This window comes from Pseudophryne corroboree, chromosome 5, assembly GCF_028390025.1.
Source record: "Pseudophryne corroboree isolate aPseCor3 chromosome 5, aPseCor3.hap2, whole genome shotgun sequence".
Taxonomy (NCBI): domain Eukaryota; kingdom Metazoa; phylum Chordata; class Amphibia; order Anura; family Myobatrachidae; genus Pseudophryne; species Pseudophryne corroboree.
Genome location: NC_086448.1, coordinates 496,454,909 through 496,466,257, shown reverse-complemented (window position 1 = coordinate 496,466,257; position 11,349 = coordinate 496,454,909). Strand labels below are relative to the sequence as shown.

The 11,349-nt window shown below is 43.8% G+C and overlaps 1 pseudogene; it reads left to right on the top strand.

Annotated features, from left to right (window-relative positions):
* Window positions 1–7,441: 7,441 nt before the first annotated feature.
* Window positions 7,442–7,561, top strand: LOC134930474 (5S ribosomal RNA; annotated as a pseudogene).
* The last annotated feature ends 3,788 nt before the right edge of the window (window positions 7,562–11,349 follow it).

Genomic DNA, 11,349 nt, shown 5'->3' with positions numbered 1-11,349 from the left:
CTGCTGCACTAAGGGTTGAAGATATATGTCCAGGTACTGTGAGATTTTATAGTACAGAGATTCCCTAGCAGCAATGATGGGCCTGCCAGGAGGGTGGGTGATGCTTTTATGGATTTTGGGAGTTGTATAAAGGATTGGAGCTATCGGAAAGTCCTTTATGAGGCTATTACACAATTCCTCTGAGATGGTATGGGCGTGTCTCGCCTCGTGTAGGATGGAATCAAGTTCAGCTTTATAAACAGTGGTAGGATCTTTTTGGATGGCATGATATACAGAAGTGTCAGCTAATTGGGAGTGAATGTCATATTTGTAGTCACTGAGATTCATGACGACAACCCCACCCCCCTTGTCCGCTGGACGTATGACAATGTCCGTATATTTAAGCAGATTATTCAAGGCCATGCGTTCCTGTTTGGAGATGTTGTTTTTACACTTCTAACACTGCTCAGCTAGACTTCACATTCTAACACTTTACTGCTGTCCTCTTCTTTTCTTTTACATTCAGCAGCCTCTTTCATATGCTTAACACTGATCTTTCACTCCTATCCTTTTTTCTGTGTGATGCCCTGGGGTGGTTTGGCTGGGGTGGTCTGGGGGTGCTCTGCATCCCGGAGGTGAACCCTATAGTGTTAGGGAACTGTCCGATGAGGTCACCGTGAAGCAGGTGGGCAGGCTCATATACTGGCCAATATATGCCAAGAACCTCAAATATTATATTATGGTTATAATAATTTTAATGGTGTATGGTGCATCTGCACCCTTTGTTCCTATGTTGTAGTATTACAGTACTTAGTCCCAGCAAGGTAGCACATCCCATTATAATAAGCTAGGGTGTGCAGTCCAGGCCCCGTTTCCATATAGTCTATATTATGTGTGTGTATACACACCTGAGGGATTGGGACAGCCCTCATCTCTGGATTAGCACCCCACCCACTGCCTCTCAGGCTTTTAAACAGGGAACCAGCACATTCTGCCTGCACAAAAGACATAGGTATGATCCTTTTAATTATATACAAAGTCAGTTTGGGGTGAGCTTTTGGGGCGTGGAGCTCCCTATATTGCTCTGGCTGGGCCACCTTGGGGCATCACCACCTTACATTTACTTTTAACACTTCTATCACATTGTGTTTGTTTTATATTTATGTAGCTTTTTTCACATATTTTTTACACTTCTAACACTGCTCAGCTAGACTTAACATTCTAACACTTTACTGCTGTCCTCTTCTTTTCTTTTACATTCTGCAGCCTCTTTCATATGCTTAACACTGATCTTTCACTCCTATCCTTTTTTCTGTGTGATGCCCTGGGGTGGTTTGGCTGGGGTGGTCTGGGGGTGCTCTGCGTCCCGGAGGTGAACTTTATAGTGTTAGGGACCTGTCCGATGAGGTCACCGTGAAGCAGGTGGGCAGGCTCATATACTGGCCAATATATGCCAAGAACCTCAAATATTATATTATGGTTATAATAATTTTAATGGTGTATGGTGCACCTGCACCCTTTGTTCCTATTAGCTGAATCATTCATGCAGTGACAGTGTTTCTGAGAGAGGATATAAGGATGCTCATAAAGAAATAAGGGGCCATTGATGAATATTGGTATTGGACTGCCTATTAATCTATTGCACTAGTGCTTTACTAATTATCAGTTATGAATAAATGTTTTGATACCTCTCTTAAATTGAGAATATCCTCGTGTTTAACCTCTGACTAATCAGTCACTTATTGTTCTGTGGTGCTTTTATATTTTAGATATAATATATATTTTAACACCGGCCGTGTGTGTACATATATGTGTTATTGTATGTAGATTGTATTGTGGGATTAAATGTTATAAATTAATTCTGGTTATACAGCACTTTATTTTTCTGTGGTTGTATATATCTATTGGAGATTCAGTGGTCTCCTTTATGAAGCTGCAGTATACCCAGAATAGTGCAATATATGTGCAGGAGATCCCTTGAGGAGTCAGCGTCTAGTGTTTTTAATTTTTTCTTATTTGCTGAATATTTTTGTGTGTTTCCAAGCATTTTTGCTGAGTTTTAATTTGCTATAATTTCACAAATGAATAATGCAATAGCATAATGCCCCATAACATGCACCTCAATTGTTTAACATTTCATTCATATAATAGTACCTTTCATATATTAAACATTGACAATGTAATAATTTTATAGCTAGATCTATCTTCTCAAAGTACAGAAACGATTGTGTCCAAACAAACATTATGGGTCAAAAGAAATAGGGTCCAAGTTTGTAAAATGTGCCAGTTTAGCACTAAATTCGCACATTTTTACAATTCGGACAATGTAATAGGATTCAGCAACATACAAACTTGCATGCTTCCTGCAACCCCTAAATTCACATAGACCAAACTCGCATCCTTATGTTTTCCTGTGGAAAACATAAAACTTGGCAAATGTAAGCAACCAAAAACTCCCCTACAATATAAATAGACCAGATTTTTATGGGTGAGTTTGACAGAAGCTTGCACAGATCAGTGAGATCTGTGCATGCTTCTGTCTGTAAAGGTTTAGAAATCGTTAGAAATGTAAAAGAAAATAATGTGGGGTCCACCCCCAAAGCATACCCAGTCCCAAGCTTTTTGAGCCGGAACTGGTACAAAAAATACGTGTAAAATTTGTGAGGTCTCTCTCGCCCTGTATTTTAAGACTCAGCACCGGGCTCCTGGACTGGCCCTGGTTCTAAAAATATGGGTGGAAAAAAGACATAGGGGTCCTCCATATTTTTGGAACCAGCACTGGGCTCCACTAGCATAGAGGTTATGTCACAGCCATGGGACACATTTGACAGGGTCCAATGGCCATAGCATTACCCCACCTAACTAGTCTGCCAGGCTGGGGTTTCCTGGGGGAGTGGGGACTGCCCCAATAAAGGGGTCCCCCCCTCCATGCACATAAGACCTGGGCTGAAGTCCAGGGATATCCCTGGCACCCCTCGATGATGGATGCAGAGTTGATAGCATTAAAGTTTGAGATTTGTAAAATAATATTGTTTTATAGAGGAGGGCTACAGGTCCCAGCAAGCCTCCCCTGCATGCCAGTACTTGGAGAAACACAAGAACCAGCATGTGGGACATTGAAGAAAAAAATTAAAATATTGACAAGACACACCGTGAAAGTACAACTTTAATAAGTACCCCTGCACGCTCACATTAACCTGCACTCCCTGTAGCCATTCACATCCTCTTCTAGAATCCACGTAACCTTGTATAAATCAGGTCCTCTTTGTTCCATGTAGTCATCCAAGTAGTTAAAAAAACAATCCAAATACTTTACGGAATGGACTGCGTAGCCCTATGTGTTAAGACATAGGAATCCTTTTGGGAATACTGGCCTTCACGTGACTGCTGTCACTAGAAGATCCGGCAGGCAATCAGCAGCCGCTACCATAGTAACAGTGGGGCAGATGTATTATCCTGGAGAAGGCATAAGGAAGTGATAAACCAGTGATATGTGCAAGGTGATAATGGCACCAGCCAATCAGATCCTAACTGTTAATTTACATATTGGAGCTGATTGGCTGGGGCCTTTATCACCTTGCACATATCACTGGTTTATCACTTCCTTATGTCTTCTCCAGGTTAATACATCTGCCCCATTGTGCTGAATGGCTGTGTGCAGCCAGGCTGTCAATCACCGCTTCCCTATTGAAGACTGTGGAGCGGCTCAGCTCCATAGACTTCAATGGTGATAATTGCTACATTGTATCCTATGATGGGAACCACAAGATTAGTAGAGGGCAACCTTGTGGTTCCTATCATAGGATACAATGTAGCAGTTCTTACCACTGAAGTCTATTGACTATTTATATACAAATAAATACATTTGTAATAGTCTGCATACTGATGCAGTGTAAAATTTCCTATTGTAATAGATAGTATTTTTAACAACATTTTTGCAACTGTTTCATTACTTAGGTGCTTATTTACTAAGCTTTGAAGAGAGATAACATGGAGAGAGATAAAGTACCAACCGATCAGCTCCTGTTATTTTACAAACACACGGCCTTATTCAATATGGATCGCATCATCGATGGAGTCGATTTGGCTTTGCGGGGGCGTGCCATCAGAAAGGGGGATGGGTTCGGGGCAGCTGCATGACTTCACACGGGGCTGATGCAAACAGGAAAATAGTGGCGGGCCTCCTGACTTTGGAGCTAGGCTGCAGAGGCAGGGGCTTAACTTATTTAGCGATGTGATCGCAATTGAATTTGATTGCATTGCTGTCCGCCATTAACATGCTGGACGGCCTTCCCCTTTGCTGGGCGGGTCCCAGCATGCGATCACTAGCAGTTGCAATTTTGCTAAATTAGCAAAACTGCAACTGATGCTAAATAAGGGGGGTGATCCAGGTTTATTAGCAAACCAAGAAAGTTAGCAATTGGGCAAAACCATGTTGCACTTCAGGTGGGGCAGCTGTAACATTGTAGAGAGAGTTAGATTTGGCTGGGTTATATTGTTTCTGTGCATGACAAATACTGGCTGCTTAATCTCTACACTGCAAATTAGATTTCCGTTTAAACACACTACACCAAAATCTAAATCTCTTGGGATATGTTACATCTGACCTACCTGCAGTGCAACATGGGTGGTCATTCCGAGTTGATCGCTCGTTATTTTTTTTTCACAACGGAGCGATTAGTCGCTAATGCGCATGCGCAATGTCCGCAGTGCGACTGCGCCAAGTAAATTTGCTATGCAGTTAGGTATTTTACTCACGACATTACGAGGTTTTTTCCTCGTTCTGGTGATCGTAATGTGATTGACAGGAAGTGGGTGTTCCTGGGCGGAAACAGGACGTTTTATGGGAGTGTGTGAAAAAACGCTACCGTTTCTGGGAAAAACGCGGGAATGGCTGGAGAAACGGGGGAGTGTCAGGGCGAACGCTGGGTGTGTTTGTGACGTCAAACCAGGAACGACAAGCACTGAACTGATCGCACTGGAAGAGTAAGTCTCAAGCTACTCAGAAACTGCACAGAGAAGTCTTTTCGCAATATTGCGAATCTTTCGTTCGCAATTTTGATAAGCTAAGATTCACTCCCAGTAGGCGGCGGCTTAGCGTGTGCAATGCTGCTAAAAGCAGCTTGCGAGTGAACAACTCGGAATGAGGGCCATGGTTTTGCCCAATTGCTAACTTTCTTGGTTTGCTAACAAACCTAAATAAGGCCCAAGGTCCACAGCCTGTAACATGGCAGTTATTAGCTGATTGGCTAGTACTTTATCTCTCGCCACTTTATTACTCTCCAAGGCTCAGTAAATAGACCCCTTACTACAGTTAGACCATTTTGTAACAATATATTGTGGGAAGGGGGCCTGGACTGCACACCCCATATTCTTATAATTAGATATGCTACCTTGCTGAGACTTAGGGTGACCTCATGGGACAGGTCCCTAACATTATAGGGGTTCGCCTCTGGGGTGCAGCCCCAAAAAACCCCAGCCACACCCCCCAGGGTATCACACAAATAAGGGATAGAGGTGAGAAATCAGTGTTAGGCAAATGAAAGTAGCTGCTGAGTATTAGACAGAGTACAGCGATAAGGGGGTCTGGGACTCCAGGTCTACAACAAAAAGGTCGACACACCTTAGGTCGACACCAATTGGTCGACACACCTTAGGTCGACATGGACAAAAGTTCGACATGGACAAAAGGTCGACAGGAACAAGGTCGACATGAGTTTTTTATGTTTTTTTGCTGTCATTTTTTTCGTAGAGTGACTGGGAACCCCAATTAGTGCACCGCGTCCCCTCGCATGGCTCGCTTCGCTCGCCATGCTTCGGGCATGATGCCTTCGCTCCACTCCGCTTAGCTCGGCACAGATTACCGTTCCAATCATAGTCCACGTGGATCGGTAAGTATGAAAAGGTTCCAAAAAAGAAAAAAATTGTGAAAAACTCATGTCAACCTTTTTCCATGTCGACCTTGTTCCTGTCGACCTTTTGTCCATGTCGACCTAAGGTGTGTCGACCAATTGGCGTCGACCTAAGGTGTGTCGACCTTTTTGTTGTCGACCTGGAGTCCGGATACCGCGATAAGGTTTCAGAGTGTTAGAAGGTGAGGTTAACTGATGAGGTCACCGTGAAGAAGGTGGGCAGGCTCATATATTGGCCAATATATGCCAAGAACCTCGGATATGATGGTTGTTATAATTTTAATGGTGTATGGTGCACCTGCACTCTTGTTTCTATATTGTAGTACCAAGTCCCAGCAAGGTTGCACATCCCATTATAAGAAGCTAGGGTGGTCAGTCCAGGCCCCTTCCCCACAATATATTCTATATTATGTGTGTGCAGAGGCGTCGGAATGGGGGGGGGGGAAACCAGGGGGAAATGTGCCCCCCCAAATATGTCAGAGGCGCAGGCGCTGGGAATGGGGAGCGCTTACCCCCTGATCACCGTGGAGGCTCTGACTTCAAAACTCTGGCACTGCAGCATGATGCCCCGTGTTCTGTCTAGCCACCTCTTCACAGAGGCAGTACTGGGAGGAGGCGTGGCCGTGCTGAGCCTGCTGGGACATCCCTGTCTCCTCCCAGTAATGCCTGTGTGAAGAGCCGGCTGGACAAGACACGGGGCAGCATACTGCGGTGCCAGAGATTTGAAGTCAGAGTTTCCGCGGTGATCTGGGTGTATCTGGGGACTGTTTAAAAAAGGGAGGTGGCTCCCAAAGTAGATTTGCATGTCATAGATTGGTGCAAAAATCTACATTACTTCTGCTTTCAACATAAATAAATGATGTCATGGATAGGAGAGTTGATGGTTTTCTAAAAAAACATTTTTTCCTTGTCTTGGGCAATCATAAGACCAGCCATGGCCTCAGCCTGGATGGCATAAGCAGTGGAAGCCTGTGCTGATGAATTGAAGGAGGATCTTTTAATGGCATCAAGAGAGCAAAAATCCCATATTGCACATATCAAACAGGCAGCGATAAGCGGCCCTGGATATGGGTACTAATGCATCTCAGGCATCAGCAGTAGTAGTTCATAGAGCGGGTTGGCTATGTACATGGAAGCTGACTCAGAATCCAGGAAGGTCCTGGAGTCTTAACCTTCTTTACTGGAGATATTCTTTTTGGTAAAAAACTAAACAGTATTTTGGAGTCAGAAGTAGACTCCAAGAAAGTGACGTCTTCCTTTCACACATAAATTCTAGCCTAGTTTCCAGCTTTTCGGTCCTTTCAGAATCAAGAAAAAGCAAAAGGAAAGGGTAATGACAAATAGTCTCAATCCAACAAGTCTGGTAAGACTAAAAGGTATTGGGCTACCAGAGGACCGGTTTTCAAATCAGAAGATAAGAAATCAGCTTGATGGTGCGGGCCTTCACCTGGGGGAACCCAGGGTGGGAGGCTGACTGCTTCAGTTTGCACAGATCTGGCAGCAGACTACTACAGATGCCTGGGTGCAAGAAGCAGTATCTCATGGTTATGATCTACAGCCACACCACAATGGACATGCCCAATCTTATCTAAATTTTGGAAGCTGAGCAGTGTTGGTCCTGGTTAGTACTTGGATGGTAAACCACCTGGGAATACCAGGTGCTGTAGGTGTTTTCAAGAAACACCCTCATTAAAAGTTTGTACCATCCCGTCTTCAGTGGAAATAAAGACCAGGGCTTTGCAAGAGGCAGTTCAGGAGTTGCTTCTGTTAGGAGTGATAATTCCAGTTCCTCTTCCACAACGAGGACAAGGTTTTTATATCAACCGGTTTTTAGTTTTCGGTGCCTCAGGTTTTATATGGAGACTTTATGTTCCATTATTTTGGCCATGGAGCAGGAGGATTTTATGGTTTCCCTGGATATCCAGGATGCTTAGCTACATGTTCCTATAGCACTGTCCCATCCGCGCTATGTCAGGTTTTCTATCCTCCAGCATCATTTTAATTTTTAGGCCTTACCATTTGGACTGACCACAGCTCCCAGAGTATTCACCAAAGTTAAAGTGGTGATGGCATCTTATCTCCATTAGCAGGGGATAAGGATTGTAAAAAATCCATATCTTGATGACTTATTAATCCTGGCACAGTCTCAGAAATTGTTAAAGAGATACGGTTGGCTCATAAATTGGGCAAAGTCGTCTCTGGTTCTGTCACAACGGATGACTCACTTGGGGGGCTGAGTTGGAATTGGGTATTCAGATAGTAATTTATCTCTGAACAAAATATCCAAATTTCACTTAAGGATTCAGGAGTCACACGGTCAAACGGTATCCATTTAAGATGTAATGCCTTTGATTGAGTTGATGGTGTAGACATTCAACATGATGGAGTATACTCAGATCCACTTGATACATCTGCAACATCTGATCCTTTCCAAGTGGAAAGATTTTTCATCAGATAATAAAAGCGCAGATAATGGTCTTCCTCTGGAAATTAGGTGGTTACAGACATCCTATATGGACAAAGGTAGACTCCTTTGGATATCAGATTTGGAAACTCTGACAATGTATGCCAGCCTGCATGGCTGGGGAGCAGTGTGAGGAAGAAGTTGTTTCCAGTAGCAGTGAACCAAAGAAGAAAGTTGCCTGCCAATAAATATATTGGAACTTCGGGCCATATATATGGCATTTATTCAGTCAAAGAATATTCTTCTGATTAAACCAGTTAGAATCCGCTCGGACATTGCAATGGCAGTAGCGTACCTCAACCATCAGGGAGGAACTCACAGCCAAAACACAATGAAGAAGGTAAGTTACACGTTAAGGTGGGCAGAACTTCATTATCCAGCCTTGTCCATAGTATTCATTCCGGGAATCCTGAACTGGGAAGTGGATTTTCTCAGTTGACACGCCATTCCTGCAAACGAATAGACTTTATTACACCCCAAGGTCTTACAAACTCTGGTAGATATTGGAGGTTACCGGAGATAGATATCATGGTGTCCCGTCAGAACAACAAAGTTTCTGCAAACGGGTCAAGAACAAAGGATCCCAGAGCAAACTTTGTAGATGACCTGTCAGTGAGATGGGACTTTCGTCTGACCTATGTGTTTCCACCAATCGACCTGTGATCCAGAGTGATGTGAAAGGTAAGACAAGGTACGGGTTCCGTGGTACGAATAGCTGCGGTTTGGTCCAGAAGACATTGGTACACTGCAGAAGATGTCGATGGATGCTCCATTCCTACTCCGTCAATATCCAGATCTACTGTTTCAGGGTCCTTGTTATCACAAACACCTGGATCGACTGTCTTTGACTCTTGAGACTTCCATTCTAAAGGCAAGCGGATTCTCACAACAGGTAATTCAAACTATGCTCACAGCAAGGAAACTTTCCTCATCTCGCATTTATCACCAAATATGGCAAGCCTATATTTGATGGTGCAGTGATCAAAAATTTGACCCTTGGTTTTCAGAGTTTCCAGAGTTTTAGCATTCCTTCAAGCTGGAAGGCATAAATGTTTATGGGTGGCTTCCTTGAGAGTACCAGTGTCAGCATTGACTGTATGGTTCCAAAAGAAAATTGCTAACCTGCAGGATGCGCACACTTTTTTCCAGGGAATGTTGGACATTCAACCTCCTTTTGTTCCTCCTACAGTGCCTTGGGACTTAAATTTAGTCCTAAAGGCCCTTCAAGTTGCCCCATTTGAACCACTAAAAAGAGTGGATCTTAAATGGTTGACAGCTGAAGTTCTCCTTTGCTTCAATTAGAAGAGTTTTTCAGATTTAGGGGCATTGTTATGTTGCCCTCCATTTCTGATTTTTTATCCAGATAGAGCAGTTCTTAGAACCAAAATCTGGGTATCTTCCTACGGTGGTGTCTAAATTCCACCTTATCAAAGAAATTGTAGTCCCGGCCTTCAAGGGGCTGGACCTTTCTACGGGAGATGCATCGTTGGACGTAGTCCGTGCCTTAAGGATCTACATGGAAAGTACTAGTGCCATCAGAAAGACAGACACTCTCTTTGTTCTCTACGGATTTCACAAGAGAGAGGATGGCCTGCTGATAAGCAGACACTGGTGAAGTGGCTTCAGATGAAGATTTCAGAAGCATACTCTCAAGCTGATCTCCGTGTTCCGGCTAATGTCTCTGCTCACTCTACTCATAAGGTAGGTCCGTACATGGGCAGCACAACGTGGTGCTTCTGTAGAACAGTTATGTAAGGCAGCCACATGGTCTTCCATTAACACATTCATTAGATATTATGCCTTTGATACCTTTGCCTCTCAGGATGCTGAATTGGGGTGATGGATTCTCCTGTCCAATCAGGAGCATCCCCACCACTAAATTGCTTTGGGACATCCCAATGTTATCCTGTGGATAACCTGTGGACCCTGCCAGAGAAATATTAGTTATGGTAAGAACTTACCGTTAATAACAGTATTTCTCCTAAGTCCACAGGGATCCCACCCTAATGCACCTGATTTGAGGATCCTTTCACTCACTAACCTCTTCCCTCTTGTCCGGAAGGGTGTGCATGTGTGTTCTTCTCACCTGAGTAGGGCTCTCTATGATGCTCTTGCCTTGAGCTTTGGAAAAACAACTGATTTGCCTGAGCCAGGAGGTGGGGATATATGGACGGGCCCATTGCATGCTGGGAGGCTGAAAGCTTTGACCGACTGGTGCAAATCCGCTGTCGCGTCATCATATACAAATGTTATCCTGGTTTGAACATATCACTGGTTTATCACTTCCTTATGCCTTCTCCAGGTTAATACATCTGCCCCACAGTTTGTAACATGTCAGTTAGGAGCTGACTGGCTGGTACTTTATCTGTCTCTAACTTATCACTCTCCAAAGCTTAGTACATCTCCTATATCTCTCTCCAAGGCTTAGTACATAGGGGGTCATACCGAGTTGATCGCTCGCTGACGATTATCGCAGCGCAGTGGTCATGGAAAAAAACTGCATTTCTGCGCATGCGTATTCCCCGCAATGCGCACGCGTGATGTACGGGTACAACGAACGATGTGATTTTGCACAGGCTCTAGCGAAGATTAAAGTCGCACTGATGGCCGCAGAGTGATTGACATGAAATGGGTGTTTCTGGGTGTCAACTGACAGTTTTCAGGGAGTGTTTGGAAAAACGCAGGCGTGGCTGGGCGAACGCTGGCCAGATGTGTGACGTCAAATCCGGACACAAATAGGCTGAAGTGATCGCAAGCGCTGAGTAAGTTCTGAGCTATTCTGAAAGTGCAGTATAGCTAAAGAGAAAAAAGGGGTATTCCTTCATAGGGCAAACACAGAAACGGATACACTAATATATACTTAAAGTCAACCCCCAAAGGGGAGATGACCAATAGTCTAAAATATAACTTTTATTGGTATGCGTTAAAGCTTACGAAATATGTGCAAGTGAAAAAATGTTATAAAATAAAATAAAAAAATTAACAAAGTGTACT